Source organism: Salmo salar, chromosome 29 (genome assembly GCF_965601325.2).
Source record: "Salmo salar chromosome 29, fSalSal1, whole genome shotgun sequence".
Classification (NCBI taxonomy): Eukaryota; Metazoa; Chordata; class Actinopteri; order Salmoniformes; family Salmonidae; genus Salmo; species Salmo salar.
The window spans coordinates 8,086,790-8,107,350 of record NC_138319.1 but is presented as its reverse complement, the minus strand read 5'-3'; the positions used below and the strand labels follow the sequence as shown (position 1 = coordinate 8,107,350).

General features: G+C 43.3%; 1 pseudogene; it reads left to right on the top strand.

Moving 5' to 3' along the window:
* The window catches only part of LOC106590047 (ribonuclease 3-like), a 160,822-nt pseudogene that overhangs the window by 3,576 nt on the left and 136,685 nt on the right, over positions 1-20,561 (top strand).

Genomic DNA, 20,561 nt, shown 5'->3' with positions numbered 1-20,561 from the left:
CTGCCACCATCATGCTTCACCGTAGGGATGGTGCCAGGTTTCCTCCAGACGTGGCGCTTGGCATTCAGGCCAGACTTCAATCTTGGTTTCATCAGGCGAGAGAATCTTGTTTCTCATGGTCTGAGAGTCCTTTAGGTGCCTTTTGGCAAAATCCAAGCAGGCTGTCATGTGCCATTTACTGAGGAGTGGCTTCCGTCTGGCCACTCTACCAAAAAGGCCTGATTGGTGGAGTGCTGCAGAGATGTTTGTCCTTCTGGAAGGTTCTCTCATGTGACTATCAGGTCACATCTTTTGAATTTTAAGATGCTTATGTTGATGTAAGTGCGACTGTGTGTGTCTGTCCATGCAAGCGTGTATGTGCGTGTGCGTGTGTGAGATAGTATTAACCCCTTTTTTTCCCCTATGTCCATGTTCAGAACTACTGTGTGAGAGGACTGAAGCTGTTCTCCTCCTATCATTCCAGGATATACTGGAGCTTTATGACTGAAAAACACCATACTGTCCCCTAGTGGTTAGAGCGTTGGGCCAGTAACCAGAAGGTTGCTGGATTGAATCCCGAGCTGACAAGGTAAAGATCTGTCGTTCTGCTCCTGAGCAGATAAAAAAAAATGTATGGTTCGGCCACCTTTTTGCATCACCTGCAGTTGAAGGCATTAACTTTAATCAAATCGCATTTTAATGGGAAAAAACATTCATTGCTACAGAATGTAGTAATTTTATGTCAAAATGTATATCAAATGAGATTTTGCTTTACTACAATGTAAAAACAATTTAAACTGAGCCATGTTGGTTTAAAAAGCTGACTCTTCCAAATGAAAAATTGATTACTCCACTGTTCCCCGGGCGCTGAAGACGTGGATGTCGTTTAAGGCAGCCTCTCACACCTCTCTGATTCAGAGGGGTTGGGTTAAATGCGGAAGACACATTTCAGTTGAATACATTCATTTGGACAACTGACTAGGTATCCCCCTTTCCCTTTTCCTAGCCTCTACCCTTCCCCCGCTAGACCCTAACCCCTAGCCTCTAGACACTAACCAGTATCCCCTACCTCCTGCCTGTTCCAAGATTTATGACTGAACAACGCATTACCCCCTATCTCTAGGCACTAGATCTGAGAGGGATGGGAAGATGTTTTCAGTGTTTTTGTTCTTTCCCCATGCAGGTCCAGAGTGGGACAATCATCCTCCTGGATGTCAGAAGTTCATGCCTAGCTTTGTCCGCTTCTTACCTGGTGAGTCACTGTCCTTCCTGTCTCGATCTATCCTTTACTTAGAGCACTCTGTCTCTCTCTGCTGGAGAACGTTGGAACTTGCTACTGTGTTTGAGTGGTATGTGCTTTGTCTGTGTGAGACACTATGCACACATGAGTTATTGTCGTAATGCATTACTAAGATTGAGAGTCATAGCTGTAGATTTTCTGTGTGTGTCAGTCCATGTGAACACTTGTAAATTGAGGTCAAGAAATGTTGCATTAGTGTTTATTAACCTGATTGTGTATTTGAACCTGTTCGTGTACTCTGTCTGTTTATCTCTCTAATAATTTGTGTGCCTTGTCTCATCTGTCTGTCTCTTTGTATATGTGTCTGTCAGTCTTGTTTCTCTTGTGTGAATGTGTTTGTCTTTCTCTTTGCATGCTGTCTATGTCTCTCTCTCTCTGACTCTGTGTGTCTAGACGGTCGTTAGGAGGTGCTGGTCCATAAACCAGCTGTTGCTCTACGTCCTGTCTATCTTCCCATCTCACTATCTCTGTGTATCCTCTGTCAGATGGTGGTAAGGAGGTGTTGTCCATGCAACAGGTGCTCTTCTACCTCCTGCGGAGCTCCAAGCCTCTGGTCCCTGAGGAGGAGATAGCTGATATGCTGCAGTGGTAGGAACTGGAGCAGCAGAAGTACACAGAGGAGTGCAAGGGCATGATCGTCACCAATCCTGGCATGGTAAGGAAAAGGCTGTTAATCAAATAGCACCCTATTCCGTATATAGTGCACTACTTTTGACCAGGTCCAATAGGGTACATGTGTGTGTGATTGACAGAATGCTAGATTGGAAAGGTTTGCACTTTTGAGTGGAAATCTCCTTGAATTCAGATGCTCTTTTTGTAACAAAATAACATGTCACTGTACTGAGACGATCTGGGGTCGTATCAAGCGTCTCAGAGTCGGAGTTCTGATCTAGGATCCGGTCGTCGCCCCCCCCCCCCGTCCACCCGTCCATGTAAACTTATACATTTTGAGGTAAAAGTCAAAACTGCTCTTAAAACCTGTTGGGGCTAGGGGGCAGTATTTGCACGGCCGGATAAAAAACGTACCCCGATTTAAACTGGTTACTACTCTTGCCCAGAAACGAGAATATACATATAATTAGTAGATTTGGATAGAAAACACTCTAAAGTTTGTAAAACTGGTTGAATGGTGTCTGTGAGTATAACAGAACTCATATGGCAGGCCAAAACGTGAGAAGATTCCAAACAGGAAGCGCCCTCTCTGACCATTTCTTGGCCTTCTTGATCACCGTGCAAATACTGCCCCCTAGCCCCAACAGGTTAACGAGTCGGACGCAAAGGATTTATTTCAGACACCCGGCAATGTCCAAATCCCCGTCATTCACATGAAGAAGAGACAGAGAAATCAGGGATGTTGGTTGGGGTGCCTTGTAAGTATCAGACGGCGAGTGAGTAATCCGCCATTACCATCAGTCCTATTTGCCAACGTGCAATTGTTGGATAAAAAAATGGATGAGCTCAGATCAAGACTATCTTACCAACAGGATAGAGTAGATCATGATAAGCTGTAGACCACACTATTTACCAACAGTTTTCATCTACACTACCGTTCAAAAGTTTGGGGTCACTTTTTGTCAATTAAAATAACATCAAATTGATCATAAATCCAGTGCAGACATTGTTAATGTTGTAAATGACTATTGTAGCTGGAAATGGCCGATTTTTTTAATGGAATATCTACATAGGCGTACAGAGGCCCATTATCAGAAACTATCACTACTGTTTTCTAATGGAACGTTGTGTTAGCTAATCCAAGTTTATAATTTTAAAAGGCTAATTGATCATTAGAAAACCCTTTTTTTAATGAAGCTGCAAGTTGAGGACTTGTGAGGCATCTGTTTCTCAAACTAGACACTCTATTGTACTTGTCCTCTTGCTCAGTTCTGCACCGGGGCCTCCCACTTCTCTTTCTATTCTGGTTAACCTGTTAGGGCTAGGGGGCAGTATTTACACGGCCGGATAAAAAACGTACCCGATTTAATCTGGTTATTACTACTGCCCAGAAACTACAATATGCATATAATTATTGGCGTTGGATAGAAAACACCCTAACGTTTCTAAAACTGTTTGAATGGTGTCTGTGAGTATAACAGAACTCATATGGCAGGCAAAAACCTGAGAAGATTCTGTACAGGAAGTGCCCTCTCTGACCATTCCTTGGGCTTCTTGACTCTTTTTATTGAAAACTTAGGATCTTTGCTGTAACGTGACACTTCCTACGGCTCCCATAGGCTCTCAGAACCCGGGAAAAAGCTGAATGATGTCGAGGCAGCCCCTGGCTGAAAAACATTAGCGCCTTTGGTAAGTGGTCTATCAGAGGACAATGAGACTGAGGCGCGTGCACGAGGCGACCCCATGTTTTTATTTTCTCTCTCTTTGTACTAAAACACAGATTCCCGGTCGCAATATTATCGCTTTTTTACGAAGAAAAATGGCATAAAAATAGATTTTAAACAGCGGTTGACATGCTTCGAAGTACGGTAATGGAATATTTAGAATTTTTTTGTCACGAAACGCGTCGGGCGCGTCACCCTTCTTTACACTTTGGATAGTGTCTTGAACCCACGAACAAAACAGAGGATATTTGAACATAACTATGGATTATTTGGGACCAAACCAACATTTGTTATTGAAGTAGAAGTCCTGGGAGTGCATTCTGACGAAGAACAGCAAAGGTAATAACATTTTTGTTATAGTAAATCTGACTTTGGTGAGTGCCAAACTTGGTGGGTGTCTAAATAGCTAGCCCTGTGATGCCGGGCTATCTACTTAGAATATTGCAAAATGTGCTTTCACCGAAAAGCTATTTTAAAATCGGACATATCGAGTGCATAGAGGAGTTCTGTATCTATAATTCTTAAAATAATTGTTATGTTTTTTGTGAACGTTTATCGTGAGTAATTTAGTAAATTCACCGGAAGTTTGCGGGGGGTATGCTAGTTCTGAACGTCACATGCTAATGTAAAAAGCTGGTTTTTGATATAAATATGAACTTGATGGAACAAAACATGCATGTATTGTATAACATAATGTCCTAGGCGTGTCATCTGATGAAGATCATCAAAGGTTAGTGCTGCATTTAGCTATGGTTTGGGTTTATGTGACATTATATGCTAGCTTGAAAAATGGGTGTCTGATTATTTCTGGCTGGGTACTCTGCTGACATAATCTAATGTTTTGCTTTCGTTGTAAAGCCTTTTTGAAATCGGACAGTGTGGTTAGATTAACGAGAGTCTTGACTTTAAAATGGTGTAAAATAGTCATGTTTGAGAAATTGAAGTAATAGCATTTCTAAGGTATTTGAATAACGCGCCACAGGATTCCACTGGCTGTTACGTAGGTGGGACGATTTCGTCCCACCTTCCCTAGAGAGGTTAAAGCCAGTTTGTGCTGTTCTGTGAAGGGAGTAGTACACAGCGTTGTACGAGGTCTTCAGTTTCTTGGCAATTTCTCACATGGGATAGCTTTCATTTCTCTGAACAAGAATAGACTGACCAGTTTGAGAAGAAAGTTCTTTGTTTCTGGCCCTTTTGACCCTGTAATCGAACGCACAAATGCTGATGCTCCAGATACTCAACTAGCCAAAAGAAGGCCAGTTTTATTGATTCTTTAATCAGCACAACATAATTGCAAAAGGGTTATCAAATGATCAACTATCCTTCTAAAATTACAAACTTGGATTAGCTAACACAACGTGCCATTGGAACACAGGAGTGATGGTTGTTGATAATGGGCCTCTGTACACATATGTAGATATTCCATAAAAAAATCTGCCGTTTCCAGCTACAATAGTCATTTACAAAATTAACCTGTTAGGGCTAGGGGGCAGTATTGACACGGCTGGATAAAAAACGTACCCGATTTAATCTGGTTACTACTCCTGCCCAGTTACTAGAATATACATATAATTATTGGCTTTGGATAGAAAACACCCTAAAGTTTCTAAAACTGTTTGAATGGTGTCTGTGAGTATAACAGAACTCATATGGCAGGCAAAAACCTGAGAAGATTTCATGCAGGAAGTGGCCTGTCTGACAAGGTGTCGTTCTTCTTGTCTCTGTTTATTGAAGAGTGAGGATCTTAGCTGTACCGTGACACTTCCCACGGCTGCCATAGGCTCTCAGAAGGCGGCAAAACGCTGAATCGTGGCTTTGCAGGCTCTGGCTGAAACAAAGTAGCGCGTTTGGGTAGTGGCTGGTTACAGTGCTGTGAGACTCAGGCTCGTGCCCGCGTCGACCGAAAGCTTTGTTTTCTTTCCTCTGTTTAGCTAAATGGACATTCCCGGTCGGAATATTATCGCTTTTTTACGAGAAAAATGGCATAAAAATGGATTTTAAACAGCGGTTGACATGCTTCGAAGTACGGTAATGGAATATTTAGATTTTTTTTGGCACGAATTGCGCCATGCGCGCGACCCTGATTTACCATTTCGGATAGTTTCTGGAACGCACGAACAAAACGCCGCTATTCGGATATAACGATGGATTATTTTGGACCAAACCAACATTTGTTATTGAAGTAGCAGTCCTGGGAGTGCATTCTGACGAAGACAACAAAAGGTAATCAAACTTTTGTAATAGTAAATCTGATATTGGTGAGTGCTAAACTTGCCGGGTGTCTAAATAGCTAGCCCGTGATGGCTGGGCTATGTACTTAGAATATTGCAAAATGTGCTTTCACCAAAAAACTATTTTAAAATCGCACATATGGAGTGCATAGAGGAGTTCTGTATCTATAATTCTTAAAATAATTGTTATGCTTTTTGTGAACGTTTATCGTGAGTAATTTAGTAAATTGTTAGTGAATTCGCTGGAAGTTTGCGGGGGGTATGCTAGTTCTGAACGTCACATGCTAATGTAAAAAGCTGGTTTTTGATATAAATATGAACTTGATTGAACAAAACATGCATGTATTGTATAACATAATGTCCTAGGGTTGTCATCTGATGAAGATCATCAAAGGTTAGTGCTGCATTTAGCTGTCTTCTAGGTTTTTGTGACATTATATGCTAGCTTGAAAAATGGGTGTCTGATTATTTCTGGCTTGGTACTCTGCTGACATAATCTAATGTTTTGCTTTCGTTGTAAAGCCTTTTTGAAATCGGACAGTGTGGTTAGATTATCGAGAGTCTTGTCTTTAAATAGCTGTAAAATAGTCATATGTTTGAGAAATTGAAGTAATAGCATTTCAAAGGTTTTGAAAATCGCGCCACAGGATTCAACTGGCTGTTACGTAGGTGGGACGAATTCGTCCCGCCTGCCCTAGAGAGGTTAACAATGTCTACAATGTATTTCTGATCAATTTAATGTTTTTTTAATGAAAGAAAATGTAATTTTCTTTCAAAAACAAGGACATACCCTAAAATGTAATAAAATATAATATTTCATACGGAAAGAAGTATGTTCAATAGGAAAACGATATTAGCAGGTTCGTGTCCACTGTTACGGAGTCTAGTTGATAGGTAATCGTCTAGCCGGACTGTTCCCCGGACTCCGCGTGTAGTGATTTGTACAATGCATGAACAAGGCTATTGAACTAGACATTGGTGTCTGTCTTTATTTACTTTATCCAATATATCATACTGAAACATGGTATCAGAAGTGGCTCGAAAACCACACGTTTGTTATTTTTGTAGCTAAGTACAGTATAGGCGCAGTTACATTTACATGCATGAATCCATTGGGGCTGTACACTCGAGGGGAAAAATGGTTTGTGACACTACGATTACACAACAAGCAACAACAATGTCAACTGGATTCCGGTGCTACATGCAACGTAATGAGCTACAAAGACAAAATCAATCTGGCACCTGACACACATCTATTGCCCAGCGACACTAGACTAAAGCTGTACTCAGGAGAGCTAATGAGCTCTATGGGCACCTTTGAGACCGAATGTGTTATTCGGGGACGCAAACACAAGCTGGAGTTTGAGATTGTGAAAACCAGTCAACATCCTCTCCTCTCAGGCTCTACATGCGAACGCCTGGAACCGATGCAGTGCACTGTACCAAATGACCTGCACATTGTGGATCATGTCCAGCATGGACCCCTGTCCAAAGAACAACTAATCAGCAGATATGATGATGTATTCAACATGCCCGTTAAATCAGTGCCTGGGGAGGTACACTTTGAAGTGGATGAGAGCATCACTCCAGTCGAGTGTGCTCCTCGCAATGTTCCACTTTGCAATGAAAGTGGCTGTGAAGGCCCAGCTGGACCAGTATGAGGCCGATGGCCACATGACATCTGTGACCGAACCAACTGACTGGATCAGCAATATGGTCATAGTGAAAAAAACAGAGAAGCTGAGGGTCTGCATCGACCCAAAGCATCTGAACCAAGCACTGAAATGATCCCACTACATCATGCCGACACTAGAGGATGTCCTCTACAAGCTTCCCAAAGCCAGGATTTTCACCTTGGTGGATGCCCGAGATGCATTCCTTCAATGCAAGCTGGACGAAGAAAGCAGCTTCATGACTACCTTCTGGACCCCCTGGGGTCGGAAACGCTGGCTCAAGCTCCCGTTTGGTGTCTCAGTGGCGCCTGAGGTATACCAACGCAAGCAGCACGAGTTACTGGCTGGGCTCAAGGGCATTGAACCCATTGCCGATGATGTCCTGATCGTAGGCTGTGGTGACACAGACGAAGAAGCAGAACGCGACCACGATGTGAAGCTCCTGGCACTGATGGAGCGCTGTCGATCAGTTAAACTTCGTCTTGGCCTGAAGAAGCTGCAGTTCAAGGTGAAAGACGTCCACTTCCATGGCCACATTCTCTCGGCAAAAGGCCTGAAGCCGGACCCAGACAAGGTCCGAGCGATCGAAGAACATGCCAAACCCGTCTGATGCAAAAGGAGTACAGCGTCTCATCGGTTTTGCAAAATATCTTCCAAAGTTCATGCCACACCTATCAGCAGTCTGTGAGCCTCTGCGCCGGTTGCTGGACAAAGACACACAATGGCACTGGCTACCCAAGCACGAGGCCACGGTGCAGGAGATGAAATCTCTGGCTTCATCCATGCCAGTGTTGCGCTACTATGACGTCACGAAGCCTGTCACAATCCAGAGCGACTCCAGCCAAAGGGGACTTGGATGCTGCCTTATGCAGGAAGGCCAGCACGTTGCGTTTGCCTCGAGAGCGATCACCCCCACTGAACAGAACTATGCACAAATTGAGAAAGAGTGCCTCAGCATCGTCTTCTCCTGCCAGCGATTCCATCACTACTTATATGGTCGAGAGCTGGTCACCGCTGAAACTGACCACAAACCACTCATTGCCATATTCAGTAAACCTCTCCTCAACACGCCCAAGAGGCTTCAAAGCATGCTCCTGACTCTGCAAAACTACAGCCTGAAGGTTATTTACAAGCCAGGACCAGACATGTACATCAGCGACACACTGAGCAGGGCAACAGCACAATGTACAGGCAGAGGCACTGCCTATCAGAGGCAGGCCATCTGTTCGCTACAGCAGGAACAACAAGATGTTCAACAGATCAATCAGGCAGACTACTTAAACGTCACAGATCACCGCCTAGCCCAGATCAGGCAACACACTGTCAAGGACGAACACCTACAATCACTGAAGTCCATGGCTCTCGCAGGTTGGCCATACCTGAAAGAGGAGACACCTTTCACAGTGAGAGAATACTGGACCTTTCGAGATGAGATCAGCGTGCAAAATGGCGTCTTGTTCAGAGGTCAGAAGGTCATTATTCCCAAATCACTACGTCCAGAGATGCTTACCCGCATACACTCCAGTCACGTTGGAGGTGACGCATGCTACCGAAGGCTCGTGAAACATTATACTGGCCAAACATGCAAGAAGAAATTAACCTCTCTGGGCTAGGCGGGACGAATTCGTCCCACCTACGTAACAGCCACTTGCAGCCTGTGGCGCGATTTTCAAAACCTTAAAAATCCTATTACTTCAATTTCTCAAACATATGACTATTTTACAGCTATTTAAAGACAAGACTCTCGTTAATCTAACCACACTGTCCGATTTCAAAAAGGCTTTACAACGAAAGCAAAACATTAGATTATGTCAGCAGAGTACCAAGCCAGAAATAATCAGACACCCATTTTTCAAGCCAGCATATAATGTCACCAAAACCCAGAAGACAGCTAAATGCAGCACTCACCTTTGATGATCTTCATCAGATGACAACCCTAGGACATTATGTTATACAATACATGCATGTTTTGTTCAATCAAGTTCATATTTATATCAAAAACCAGCTTTTTACATTAGCATGTGACGTTCAGAACTAGCATACCCCCCGCAAACTTCCGGGGAATTTACTAACAGTTTGCTAAATTACTCACGATAAACGTTCACAAAAAGCATAACAATTATTTTAAGAATTATAGATACATTACTCCTCTATGCACTCGATATGTCCGATTTTAAAATAGCTTTTCGGATGAAGCACATTTTGCAATATTCTAAGTACATAGCCCGGCATCACAGGGCTAGTTATTTAGACACCCACGCAGTTCAGCCTTCACCAAAATCACATTTCCTATAAGAAAAATGTTCTTACCTTTCTTGTTCTTCGTCAGAATGCAGTCCCAGGACTTCTTCTTCAATAACAAATGTAGGTTTGGTCCCAAATAATCCATCATTATATCCAAACAGCGACGTTTTGTTCGTGAGTTCTAGACACTATCAGAATGGTAATCCACGGTCACGAGCATAGCGCATGGCGTGACAAAAAATGTCTAAATATTCCATTACCGTACTTCGAAGCATGTCAACCGCTGTTTAAAACCAATTTTTATGCCATTTATCTCGTAGAAAAGCGATAATATTCCGACCGGGAATCTGCAATAAACTAAACAGCCGAATTAAAATAATCCACGGGGGCTAATCGCGCACACTCCTCACTACATTGTCACCTAATGGGACACTTGAATAAGATGATAATCTGTTTCAGCCTGAGGCTGCCTCGTCAACCTTCATGATTTTCCCGCGTCCTGAGAGCCTATTGGAGCCCTGGGAATTGTCACGTTACAGCTAAGATCCTTACTTTTCAATAAACAGATGCAAGACGCACGACTCCTTGTCAGACAGGCCACTTCCTGCATGAAACCTTGTCAGGTTTTTGCCTGCCATAGGAGTTCTGTTATACTCACAGACACCATTCAAACAGTTTTAGAAACTTTAGGGTGTTTTCTATCCAAACCTGAACAATAATATGCATATTCTAGCTTCTGAGTTGGTGTAGGAGGCAGTTAAAAATGGGCACATATTTTTTCCAAAAATCTCAATACTGCCCCCTAGCCCAAACAGGTTAAAGACTTTGTCAGCAACTGTACCACATGCAACGAGTACGCTCATGAACAGCAAAAGGAAACCATGATGTCACACGAACTGCCCACAAGGGCCTGGCAAATTGTCAGCATGGACTTATTCAGCCACAGACAAAAGGACTATCTTCTCATTATTGATCACTACTCTGACTGTTGGGAAATTGAACTGCTCCCTGACTTGTCTGCAGAGATGGTCATAAAGCTCTGCAAGGCGCAGTTTGCAAGGCAAGGTCAGGCTGACAAGATTATCACGGACAATGACCCACAATTCACTTCTCAGTTTAAGCGTTTCACCTCAGAATGGGAGTTTGACCACGTGACCTCCCCTCCAAGACACCCAAAAGCAAATGGCAAGGCAGAGTCAGCTGTCAAGATTACCCATGGAAAGCGATCTTACAGTGGAGGAACACACCCACCGAAAACATGGACAGCAGCCCAGCACAACGCCTTCTGTCCAGACATCTGAAGACTACCATCCATGTAGCTAACAAGCTACTTGAGCCCTGCGTCATAGTTGGCGTCACGGACAAACTGCGTCACAGAAAGCAGCTTGCTAAGTGCTTCTACAACCGGACTGCTCGAGACCTACCAGAGCTGGAGGTGGGTGAAACGATAAAGATGAAACCGCTGCTGGGAGACCACACAGGACTTTGGAGGCTGGGCACGTGCCTACAGAGAGTTGCACCACGTTCTTACCTGTGGATGTTGGTGGCTCCCTCTATCGTCAAAATCTGGTGGATCTGCGTGTAGCAGAGCAGACAAACCGGAACACGCCATACACTCACCTAGATGAGCTGGATCACAGTCCAGGCCTAAGGGTAAGAGGCGCAGAATTGAGACATGAGCCAACTGAAGGTGAGGCTTCTACCCCACCAAGCTCTCCAGCTCGTGGCCCTAATCCTATCCCTGTCAGAGCCCATACGTACTCACGGGTGGGTCGGCTGTGCAAGCCACCGGACAGGCTTACTCTGTAAGCAAAAGACTGTGTTAACTTACATCTAGACGTTCCGCTAGCGGAACACCTGCTCCAATATCCAATGATAGGCGTGGCGCGAATTACAAATTCCTCAAAAATACAAAAACTTCAATTTTTCAAACATATGACTATTTTACAGCATTTTAAAGACAAGACTCTCCTTTATCTAACCACACTGTCGAATTTCAAAAAGGTTTTACAGCGAAAGCAAAACATTAGATTATGTCAGCAGAGTACCCAGCCAGAAATAATCAGACACCCATTTTTCAAGCTAGCATATAATGTCACAAAAAACAAAACCACAGCTAAATGCAGCACTAACCTTTGATGATCTTCATCAGATGACACGCCTAGGACATTATGTTATACAATACATGCATGTTTTGTTCAATCAAGTTCATATTTATATCAAAAAACAGCATTTTACATTAGCATGTGACGTTCAGAACTAGCATTCCCACCGAACACTTCCGGTGAATTTACTTAATTACTCACGATAAACGTTCACAAAAAACATAACAATTATTTTAAGAATTATAGATACAGAACTCCTCTATGCACTCGATATGTCCGATTTTAAAATAGCTTTTCGGTGAAAGCACATTTTGCAATATTCTGAGTACATAGCCCAGCATCACAGGGCTAGCTATTTAGACACCCAGCAAGTTTAGCCTTCACCAAACTCCGATTTACTATTAGAAAAGTTTGATTACCTTTGGTGTTCTTCGTCAGAATGCACTCCCAGGACTGCTACTTCAATAACAAATGTTGGTTTGGTTCAAAATAATCCATAGTTATATCCAAATAGCGGCGTTTTGTTTGTGCGTTCAAGACACTATCCAAGGGTGACGAAGGGTTACGCGCCCGACGCGTTTCGTGACAAAACATTTCTAAATATTCCATTACCGTGCTTCGAAGCATGTCAACCGCTGTTTAAAATCAATTTTTATGCAATTTTTCTCGTAAAAAAAGCGATAATATTCCGACCGGGAGTGGTGGTTTTTGTTCAAAGAGAAAGAAAGTAAACATGGAGTCGACTCGTGCACGCGCCTCAGTTTCATAGTACTCTGACCGGCCACTATCCAAACGCGCTAATGTTTTTCAGCCAGAGCCTGCAAAGCCACGATTCAGCTTTTTGCCGCCTTCTGAGAGCCCATGGGAGCCGTAGGAAGTGTCACGTAACAGCAGAGATCCCCTGTTTTGGATAGAGATATTCAAGCAGGCCAAGAAATGGTCAGACAGGGTACTTCCTGTACAGAATCTTCTCAGGTTTTGGCCTGCCAAATGAGTTCTGTTATACTCACAGACACCATTCAAACAGTTTTAGAAACTTTGGAGTGTTTTCTATCCAAAGCTAATAATTATATGCATATTCTAGTTTCTGGGCAGGAGTAATAATCAGATTAAATCGGGTACGTTTTTTATCCTGCCGTGAAAATACTGCCCCCTAGCAATAACAGGTTAACTTGTTCTCTGTTAATAAAAAAAGAAAGAATAAAAAAGAAAGGAAGATGACAACTGAAGTAAAAAGAAAATGTCATGCTTTTTCAATTGTTATGACTTGATTGTTAAGAATTTAATGTTATGCTGTTATGTTTACACTTTCTATTGAAAAGGATGATGTTACGGAGTCTAGTTGATAGGTAATCGACTAGCTGGACTGTTCCCCGGACTCCGTGTGTAGGGATTTGTACAATGCATGAACAAGGCTATTGAACTAGACATTGGTGTCTGTCTTTAGTACTTTATCCTATATATCATACTGAAACATCCACTTCATCGCACATACTGTACACTGATTTCCAAGTCCGAGTCCCTGTATCAAAACTCATTATTCTTCCTTGTTTGGGAATAAACAAGCATGAAACCTTGAACAAAGACTACTGATATCTAGTGGAAGCCATAGGAATTGCATACTGGGAGCTAGATTTCATTTTTTATCTATACATTCCATTGGAAGAGCATGGGCTTTCAAATAATATATATTTCCGTCTGGTTTTTCTTTGGATTTTCTCCTATCTAATGTGTTATAGTCTCCTACATTATTTTAACATTTCTACAAATGTCAGAGTGTTTTCTTTCCAATGGCACCAATTATATGCATATCCTGGCTTCAGGGCCTGAGCAACCGGCAGTTTACTTTGGGTCCGTCAGTCAGCGGAAATTTAGAAAAATAGACCCTATCCTGAAGAAGTTGAATTACTTGTTATTTTTCTTAATTTTTTTATTTTTATATATATTTGTTTATTTTTTACCTCAGTTTATTTCAGTAAATACTTTCTTAACACTTATTTTTCTTAAAACTGTATTGTTGGTTAAGGGCTTGTCAGTAAGCATTCCACTGTATGGTCTACATGTATTGTTTTTGCCATATGTGACAAATACAGTTTGAGTTGATATGGGCCCTGGTCTCATAGTGTTTGTGTTGTGTTGTTGTTTCAGAAGCCCAGCTCGGTGCGTATCGACCAGCTGGACAGAGAGCAGTTCAACCCAGAGGTCAACACCTTCCCCATCATCGTCCACTTTGGGATCTGGCCAACGCCGGCTCAGCTAAGCTGGGGACCCCCAGTAAGATCTTCCCTTTACCCCTCAAACCCCAACCGCCCCGCACCACCCAGGAACTATACTTCCCCTGTCCCGCTCCCCACAACCCCCGGCCCAGCTCAGTTACACTGGGGATCCGCAGTAAGACCCCAATCACTAACCACCCAGGATCTAGATTTATACTGCCCCCAGCCTCTCATCCCTGGCCACAAACACTACTGCATAGTCCCCTTCCTCAGACACACTCCTTCCACTTCCCTTTCCCCGGTGCCCCACACTCCTTATTTAAGGAGCCTCTCACAGGACGGGTTGATGGTGGCACTCTTCTGTGTTTGTTGAGAGAGAGAGGGGTGTATGTCGTAGAGAGACAGGGAGGTAGAGAAAGAGTGGTGTGACATTTTCACATGCGTCGTCACGGGTCCTAAGGTTCCGCTGGGCAATGTCGCTGTGGGAGCGACACTGTCTGTCTTGTGAAAAGTAAAGACAAGCAGACACACACACACAGACAGTGTGGAGGTGGAGGAGTGGGAATACTGTACTGTGCCTGTGCATAATTACCAAAAGTATATTACATTTTCCTCTTCCATCGTCTCCAAGGTGTAGAGAGAAGCAACAACAAACAAAACAAAGAGCCAATCAAAAGTGAAACTCTTCAACTAGTTTATGTTTGTTCACTGTGTCTGTTATTATAATCTGTTTGTTATCTGTATCCTTGTCACATACTACAAGGAGATCCCAAATGTCATTCTATTCCTTTTATGGTGAACTACTTTTAATCAGAGTCCTGATAAAAAGTAGCGCACTACGAAGGGAATAGCGTGCCATTTGGGACACATCCTTAGATGCCAATGACGAGGGATGGAAGGCTTTATAGCCGGGAAACAGGAGATCTCGTTATTATGAAGCCCCATCATTAGTGTGTTTGTGCTCAGACCTTTGTCCTTTGAGTAACGCTGATTTCTGTCTGTCAGAATTTTAGGGATGTCCGTCTGCGTCCGCATATTTCCCCGCGGTCATGGATACACACACACACACTCACACACACTCCCCTTGGCCATGTCAAACCTCTCTGATCCACAGACGACACATTTGTTGACGAACGTGGACATGATTAACAGGAGGTCGCAAACGTGGAAATGAAATAAGATGGAAAGCACCGGAACATTCCTGCGACATAATGAGGGAAGTGAGGGCAGAGCTGTCTTTAATTGCATTGATGGCAATGCCACTGAGAGGGGAGCCACGAAGGAGAGAGAGGACACAGACACCGCTTCATACGTTAAGGTGCCCCTTCCTGTTCCCTTACTTTAGAAATTAATGTTTAGGGTTGTTCTAACCCCAGTATCTATAGAGAGCCACAGGGAGAGGGAGTGAAATTAAAAAAGAGAGGGGGAACGAGACAAGGGAGAAGCGGATGGTGGTAAATGAGCATTTACTGGAGAGCGACGGCAGGCAGGCAGTATATGTTAATAAGCTTGTGGCAGACACACACACACACCAGCCTGTCGTACCTTGAGAGCACAGAGCGGATCTTCTGAAATGTCATGTGAGCAGGTTGGGGAGGGAGGCCTCTCAGGCTGCAGCTTTAACCTGCTCTCCTCTCCTCCGCAGCCTCCACCTGCGCCGACCGTACGCACGCCGTTAGGCCAGCGGTGAGCCGATAATCACAGCGGTAAAGCCGTCTCAGTCTCTCTCCACACCGATCACTAATGAAGTCTCCCTATTAAACAGCTTTAATTCTAATTCCCCTCATCTCCACCATTCCTCTCTCTCTACCGCGGGTTGCTCTCTTGCTTTCTCTCTCTCTACACCACAGGTTAAAATTCTCTGGCTCTATCTCTCTGGCTCTTTGGCTCTCTGGCTCTCTGACTCTCTAGCTCTCTGACTCTTGCGCTCTGTCTCTCGCACTCTCTCTCTCACATCCTCTCTCTTGCTCTCTTTCTCGAGCCGGGCCGCATGCCAGTCATATAATTGAATAACTTGGCCTCTAAATGAGGAAAAGCTTTAATGGAGCGGCGTGGTCAGAGCCCTCAGTCTATTATTACTAGAGTCTGGCAGTCCGAGGGGGTTTTCAATGGTCCGTCACTGTGTCACCTTCCCCAAATTGATGTCCTTTTCAAATAAATTGTAATTCAAATCAATTGTAATTGGGGCATTTGGAGAGATGTCCCTTCTCTTGTCACACACACATGCATGTGGTTTAACTGCAGCATTTTGCAGAAGAGTGACTAGTGAGTGAAGTAGTGTTACAAGCAGTGCTCATAAACTATTTTGTGTTTACTTCCTGGTGGTTGAAGGCGACCTCTCTGGTCAAAAACAAGAAGAAACCAGCCCCCCCCCCCCCCCCCCCACACACACATACACAGACACTCACACAGTGTAATTAGTAGAACCATCTAACACCAGATTGTAGCCTTGTGCTGCAGAGCTGAGGTCTTGATCCATTCACTGCCTGTAGCTTCTTTTCACCCTTGCAGATTCTTCTTAGGCTACTGCTATTAGTCTCTCCTCACAGTCACTTTATCTCCAGAGCACCATGTGTCTGGCTAGTAATTTACTCCTTATTAAAGACCAAATCCACATTAGGGGAAACAGCGCCACTGTTCGCTCCACAGTGACTTAGTTTTTTTGTTGTTGATGAAAACGGAGAAGGGTAGCATTCTAGCTAGACTAGCTTTAAACCCTTAGAGCACTTTGAGCCCCTATAGTGCTTGTTTATCCTTCTAGCTCTGGTTGCTCTTGCTGCCTTTGTTGGTCCTACATGTAGTTAGTGTCTGCAGTACCTGCTGTCGAGGCTTTTGTAGCTCCAGGTCAGTCAGTGGTCCTAAATGTGTTTGTATAGTATGTTTATTTTTTTATGTTTTACCCCCTTTTTCTCCCCAATTTCGATCTTGTCTCATAGCTGCAACTCCCCAACGGGCTCGGGAGGCGAAGGTCAAGTCGTGTGTCCTCCAAAACATGATCCGCCAAACCGTGCTTCTTAACACCCATCTGCTTAAACCGGAAGCCAGCCGCACCAATGTGTCGGAGGAAACACCGTTCAACTGACGACCGAAGTCAGTCTGCAGGCGCCCCGCCCACCACAAGGTGTCGCTAGAGCACAATGAGCCAAGTAAAGCCCCCCCCCAGCCAAACCCTCCCCTAACCCAGATGACGCTGGGCCAATTGTACACCGCCCTATAGGACTCCCGATCACAGCCGGTTGTGATACAGCCTCTAGCACTGCGATGCGGTGCCTTAGATCGCTGCGCCACTCGGGAGGTGTGTGTATAGTATTTTATTAGGATCCCCACACATGACATAAAATGTATAGACAACTTCATCAAAAAGACAGAACTACATACATTTAAAATAAGTATGCATGTTTTTATTACATTTACATTTTAGTCATTTAGCAGACGCTCTTATCCAGAGCGACTTACAGTAGTGAATGCATACATTTCATTAAAAAAAAAACATTTTTGTACTGGTCCCCCGTGGGAATCAAACCCACAACCCTGGCGTTGCAAACACCATGCTCTACCAGCTGAGCCACACAGGACCATACATGTATGCTTTCATAATCATTTGATTAAAAGATGCTACTGAAAGATAAATGTGAAATTGTGCTAAGCTTTGGACCTGCTAATAAAATGAACAAGGTCCCGTTAATCAGATTAAGTTGTTTCGGCAGGTAGCCTAGTGGTTGAGTGTTGGGCCAGTAAGGTTGCTTGATCGAATCCCTGAGGTGACAAGGTAAAAATCTGTTGTTCTGCCAATGAAGAAGGCAGTTAACCGAATTATTATAATAAAAAAATATATATATTTCACTTTTATTTAACCAGGTAGGCCAGTTGAGAACAAGTTCTCATTTACGAATACAACCTGGCCAAGATAAAGCAAAGCAGGTCGACACAAACAATAACACAGAGTTACACATGGAATAAACAAACGTACAGTCAATAACACAATAGAAAAAAAGTCTATATACAGTTCCCCGGTAGGCCGTCATTGTAAATAAGAGTTTGTTATTAATAACGTTGGATATGAGCCAGGGGCTTGGAATGTTACTAAGACAGGAAAAGGCAATCACATGGTTGCGGTCAGTGATACGGGTGGATAGCTGTGGATTAGTGAGGAATGGGAGCAGAGGTCATGACAGGTCACATTAAGGGAGAATGAACAGTTACTTAACTCCCTGCATATCAACAAAAATGTCATGTTTAGAGAAGAGGAGGAGACTCCACCTAAACTGAATGTCTGCATGCAGTTGTTGGGGTTGCTACGTACGTTCCTACATTTTCATGTGTGTGTTGACAGGCAGTGGTGTCTGAAGCAAATCAGAGTGGCCAGCCAGGGGCCGTGGATCCTCCATCTGGGGTGGAACACACTGCAGTCGTTGTAGAGGCAGACGGAGACACCATCTGGGCTTCTCTCTGCAGCGAGAGCCCTCTACACAGGAACCTCCACTCCTCACTTACCCTACAGTAGCTACGTCCAAAATGGCACCTGGTTAAAAGTAGTGCACTAAGTAGAAAATAGAGTGACATTTGGGGATGCACACATTAAACGGCCATACTGTCAGTCACAGAACTAGAGCACCAACCATCAACCTCCACTAACACTAACAAGCCCTTCTTTCTCTGATGAGATGAAAGGCCTCTCTCTATAATTTAAAGGCACATTTTATACTCGGTTCAGCAGAAAACAACAAATGAACGTTTACCGGACCTGTGGATGAACAAGTGACACAAACGACTTGCAAACACACAAACACATGCTCGCACACGTACACAAAAACACACACTCCTAATGATGTTCCCAGGGGGTTGTGGATAATAAGAGTGTTGCTGAATTGTTATAGCTGTGTGAAGACTCGCTGACATGGCTAGCCCTTGGAGCTGTGATGGCTTGGTGTGTGTTGAACTAATTGCTCTGTGGGTTGACTGTGGGAATATCAGTAATCATTAGCGACGCTGCCTGAGCTCCTAGCCAGCACTACCTGGGAAACGGGCTAATTGACTGAGCTCAGGGCACACAAGCACACAGATGATCACAAAATGTAAGACAAGTTGCTGAGGTGGAAACCATTAAGTTCACACTTTAGAGGGAAGAAACTCCACACAATTCAAGGTTGCTACGTTCACATCTGTGGCTGAGTTGAACGCATTAGAGGGAGCCAAGGACCTTGTGTGAAACTCCCATGGGATTCGGATTCATTTTATATGAGCAGGAGTGTAACTTTTTTTTTTAAGTATAATTTACCAGGCAAGTCAGTTAATAGGATAGGGGGCAGTATTTTCACGGCCGGATGAAAAAACGTACACGATTTAAACTGGTTACTACTCTTGCCCAGAAATGAGAATATGCATATTATTAGTAGATTTGGATAGAAAACACTCTGAAGTTTCTAAAACTGTTTGAATGGTGTCTGTGAGTATAACAGAATTCATATGGCAGGAAAACAGCTTATCACATGCTTCTAAGTACGGTAATGGAATATTTTGAATTTTTTTGTCACGAAATGCGCTCGCGCGTCACCCTTCGGATAGTGATTTGAACACACAAACAAAATGGAGGTATTTGGATATAACTATGGATTATTTGGAACCAAAACAACATTTGTTGTTGAAGTAGAAGTCCTGGGAGTGCATTCTGACGAAGAACATGAAAGGTAATCCAATTTTTCTTATAGTAAATCTGAGTTTGGTGAGGGCCAAACTTGGTGGGTGTCAAATTAGCTAGCCATGATGGCCGGGCTATGTACTCAGAATATTGCAAAATGTGCTTTTGCCGAAAAGCTATTTTAAAATCTGACACTGCGATTGCATAAAGGAGTTCTGTATCTATAATTCTTAAAATAATTGTTATGTATTTTGTGAACGTTAATCATGAGTAATTTAGTAAATTCACCGGAAGTTTGCGGTGGGTATGCTAGTTCTGAACATCACATGCTAATGTAAAAAGCTGTTTTTTGATATAAATATGAACTTGATTGAACAAAACATGCATGTATTGTATAACATAATGTCCTAGGAGTCTCATCTGATGAAGATCAAAGGTTAGTGCTGCATTTAGCTGTGGTTTTGGTTTTTGTGACATATATGCTGACTTTGAAAATGGCTGTGTGATTATTTTTGGGAGGGTACTCTCCTGACATAATCTAATGTTTTGCTTTCGCTGTAAAGCCTTTTTGAAATCGGACAATGTGGTTAGATTAACGAGAGTCTTTAAAAAGGTGTAAAATAGTCATATGTTTGAGAAATTGAAGTTATAGCATTTTTGAGGTATTTGTATTTCGCGCCACGCGATTCCACTGGCTGTTGACTAGCCCAGGGAAGTTAACAAGACATTTTTGGAGTGGTTGAAAAACGAACTAAATGTATGTAAACTTCCGACTTCAACTGTATATGGTGGGGTCAATTAACAAACTATAGTTTTGGCAAGTCGGTTAGGACATCTAC